Raw genomic sequence first — 4,227 nt, forward strand, 5'->3', positions numbered from 1 at the left:
GATGTTGGTTCTAAGTTCTCCCAAAGTCAACAACAATCTGTTTTCTCCACATTTATGAAGACATTGTGACTTTTGCACCACATGTCCAGCTGTTTCACCTCTTTCCTGTAGTTTGTTCATCATTGTTGCTGATTAGACCCACTACAGTTGTGTCAAACTTAGTGCTGCAGTTGGGTTTGCAGTCAACAGGGTCGGCCTAGAAGAAATTCTGGCAAACCGTCCGGCGCCTCAGGAGGGCAAAGCCGCTCTCCACCAACACTCTTCACAGTGCGGGTGGGGACCTCCTGACCTCGACTGGGGAGGTCGTCGGGCGGTGGAAGGACTACTTCGAGGGTCTCCTCAATCCCGCTGTCACGTCTTCCAAAGAGGAAGCAGAGACTGTGGACTCAGAGGCGGACTCGTCCATCACACGGGCTGAAGTCACCGAGGTGGTTAGAAAGCTCTTTGGTGGCAGAGCTCCAGGAGTGGATGAGATCCGTCCTGAATACCTAAAGTCTCTGGATGTTGTGGGACTGTCGTGGTTACCACGTCTCTGCAACACCCAGGTTTGTTTGGTGGGGGGTGCCGATGAGGATGGCTTCTGTCTTACTGTTGTTCAGCTGTAGGGAGTTTCTGCTCATCTATAGGCGGATATCAGCAAAACATTTGTTAACACGGGTGAGAACAAGGTGTGTTTCTGGAGATGTCTTAAGATAAACATGTGTATCATATGAAATTCATATGAATGAAATACCATAACATGGCTTCGCAGAATGTTGCAAAGGAGGAACATGTAAATCAAAAAGAGCAGGGGCCCCAAGACTGACCCCTGAGGGACACCAGAGGCCACTTGTCTGTTGCTGGAAGTGGTTTCTCCCAACTTTCTGAGCGCCTGTCTTCCTGAGAGGTAGGAGTGGAAGAAGGCAAGAGCCGTCCCTGTGACTCCCACTTCCTGGAGGCGCTGACACAGGATGCCATAGTAATCATAATAATAACAAAAAGCTATTCATATGATGACAGTTATTATGGAAATAATAATAATAGTAATAGTGATTATGACACTAATGATAGGAACAATAATAATGATGTTGATAATAATAACAATATCAATCACAATAATGATGATGGCGACGATGATGAAGATAATAAATAATAATACTTAAATTAAATATATAATTAACTACTTAATTAATCTATTTATTTATTTATTATTGATTAAACAACCATAACAACAACAATAATAATAAAGGTTGCCTCAAAGATATCTGTGAAGGTGCAAGCCCTGTATTGCAGGAGGAGTGCCAGGGATGCAGCAGTGGAGAGGTTTCCCCAGATCAAATATCTGTTTTTTGTCATGTGCATAGTCTCCCACTCTTTTGGCCACTCTGAGATACATGTCAATCAAAACTGTCAGTGAATTCACACCAGCACAGGTGCTTTAAAGGGAGCCTGTGGAGCGTGACTGGGCAAGTCAGTGTGTCTTGAGGAAGTATCCACGGACCCTGACGAGCAGTCGAGTGATTCCCCATACATATGAAATATGTAAGTGGGTGGAGAGAACCAAGGTTACATCGTAACCATATGTTCTCTCTCCTTCTTCATGTTGTTCCCTTTCCATAGAGGAGCAGGACTTTAGATTGTAGTGAAAAATGAGCCACAGTGAGGAAGAACTAAACAGGATTCAAGTAACAGCAGATGTAACATTTATCATCACTCTCCTGCAGCCCGACTCGAAGAGGAGCAACGAGCAGAGGAGGAGAGGAGGCGACAGGCCCAGCTGGAGCAGGAGAGGAGGCAGAGAGAGGAGGCGGAGAGGAGGCGGCAGGCCCAGCTGGAGCAGGAGAGGAGGCAGAGAGAGGAGGCGGAGAGGAGGNCATTTGTTGCCCCACCTCAGAGAATCCTAATAAAATCCTGTGGGGGTGAGGCCCTGGGGAAGCAGGAGGTAAGTATTTCCAGCAAATACCAAAAAACGACCTTATCAAATGCAAATGGAATCACTGCTACTATTTTTCATTTAAACCGGTTGGGTCTATTGTTTTTTTCCCTGCCTGGGATTAAAACCTAATTCTATCGTAACAATTCAAAATGTTGGGGAGACAAATAAAACCATCTCTGACCCTCGAAGCGCTTCCCTATTTTGCATTTCTGTCTTCAAATTAGAGTGCATGAGAAGATCTTTCAGGTTTTGTTTCTGCGAAAGACAGAGATTAGAGATCAGCACATCATAAACCCCCCTCTGCTCCTCAAAATTGGTCTTGAGAGTCAATAAAAAGGTTTTTAGGCTCTCACCACATGTTGTTACCATGGGGACGAGGGTGGTGGTGTTATTCTTCTTCTTCTTCTTATTTGCATTGTTAAAAGCACCGCCGACCTCCGCCTTAACACTTCTAAGGAAGCGCTTCGAGTAACTCCTGGGTCTCAGCACACTGAAGAGGACTCCAGTCGCCCACTTTATATATTTGTGTGTTTTATTCATTATTCTTTCACAATATTCTTGTTTCAGTCTGGAACAAGTGCGCAAAACATTTCACTGTGGGTTAGATTGTGTTTCATTGGGTTTGTGACAAAGAAAGATCTTGAATATTGAATCACAAAACAAGTCAAATTAGATGCTCGATGAGATTAGAAACAAAAGGAGCAAAGACAAGCAAAACATGCAAAATGAACCACAGACTAAACAAAGTGCAACATCAGACAGAACCAGGCAAAAGAGACTTTTAGCTGATGTGTTCTTTGTGTTTTCATCATTTGTGGGTTCAGTGCTGCAGCACTTGTTCAAAGTTCACGACGGTTCAACCAGCTTTTCAGAACCGGGATTTATTACCAAGAAGAACTTGGAGCTTTAAGATGAGTTCTTGAAGCTGCCAGTTTCACCTGTAAGATGACTGTTTGTTCTGGTACCGTCAGCTTTTTGCCCTCGTTGGTTCCTAAGTCAGTGGAAACAGTTAATGTTCTGCGTTGTATTAATGAAACGTTGCAGCAGCTCCTGTCTCACTCACAAGTGTTTTGCTGTTGCTGCAGACGCATTCATCACAGCGAGCCCGTTCTCCGGCTCTGCCCGTTCTGCTGGTTCTTGTAAAGCATGTGCTCCAGCAGCTGCTTTCCTTTAAGTCACGTGGGTTTGAGTGCAGAGCCGCCCCTCCCTCCCTGCAGCTCCAGATAACACACTGGATATACAGGAAGGCAGACAGCTGCTGCACAACAGATTCAACTTCTGCACAACTTCAACCGTCTCAGCTCACTTTCTGTCTGTTGTTTTTTCTCACTGTGGCCTCGTTTTCCACTGCAGCACAAAGTCCTGCACCATGACACAGTCACAACCAGATGTTGGACAGCGAGCTGCACTCTGTCTCATTAAAACTCACCTGTGTGTGTCGGTGGCTGAACATGAACTTCTGACCTGCCCGCTGTGATGTCACGGTGCTCGTCTCTGATTGGCTGTGGACCGGCACTGTATAAGGAAGAGGAGGAAGTCCAGAGGAGGCTCAGAGCTGCAGGAGGCTGCAGGACTGAAGTGAGAGCTGAGACACAGTGAGTCCGTTCATTCTAATATTCAGAGACTATGTTTATTCTAATATTCATACAGATACATTTAATTCTTTTTATTTCTTTTTGATAGTATTTAACTTTAGCCCTTTCTTGTTGTGATTTGATGTTTTCTTTTTTGCTGCTGTATGGAAATAATTTGCCAGGTCTGGGATAAATAAAATATTTCTGCTCTATTCAGACAATCAGTTTATTCTAATATTCGGAGACTCTGTTTATTCTTATTTAATCTAATTTACTCTGGGTTCAGTGTGTGAAACCGACCTTCAGCTGGTCGTGTTTGGAGTCAGATGGGCTCATTTCAAGAGTCTGGCTGGTCTGAGCGCAGTTTGTCTCTACGGATGTTTATACAGTAATCTGATTACATGGCTGAAAACAGTGTGGATGTTATGTGAGCTTCCTGTAAGGAAGGAATTCACCACTGAAAGTAAACAGCTTCAGCTGAACCACCAACTGTAACTGAGTATATTTACTCGAGTACTGTACTCAAGTACAAATCTGCCGAACGTGACCTTTAACATTTATGACATTTTATGAATTGTACTGCTTTAGATTTCAGGAGGAAATATTGTACTGGTTAATCAAACACATTTATACTGTCGGTACTTTAGTTAATACAGGTTTAGTTACTGCAGTCAGATCAGTGAATACAGGTTTAGTTACTGCAGTCAGATCAGTGAATACAGGTTTAGTTACTGCAGT

The 4,227-nt window shown here is 43.8% G+C and overlaps 1 long non-coding RNA gene across 1 annotated transcript; it reads right to left on the bottom strand.

Moving 5' to 3' along the window:
- Positions 1–2,428: 2,428 nt before the first annotated feature.
- On the bottom strand, positions 2,429–3,466 carry LOC103355612 (uncharacterized). The gene is made up of 2 exons (XR_520100.1): positions 2,979–3,466; positions 2,429–2,906 (listed from the first exon to the last, which is right to left on the bottom strand). It is a non-coding gene; the product is annotated as an uncharacterized LOC103355612 (long non-coding RNA).
- Positions 3,467–4,227: the final 761 nt, after the last annotated feature.

This window comes from Stegastes partitus, unplaced genomic scaffold (genome assembly GCF_000690725.1).
Source record: "Stegastes partitus isolate 25-593 unplaced genomic scaffold, Stegastes_partitus-1.0.2 Scaffold160, whole genome shotgun sequence".
NCBI lineage: Eukaryota > Metazoa > Chordata > Actinopteri > Pomacentridae > Stegastes > Stegastes partitus.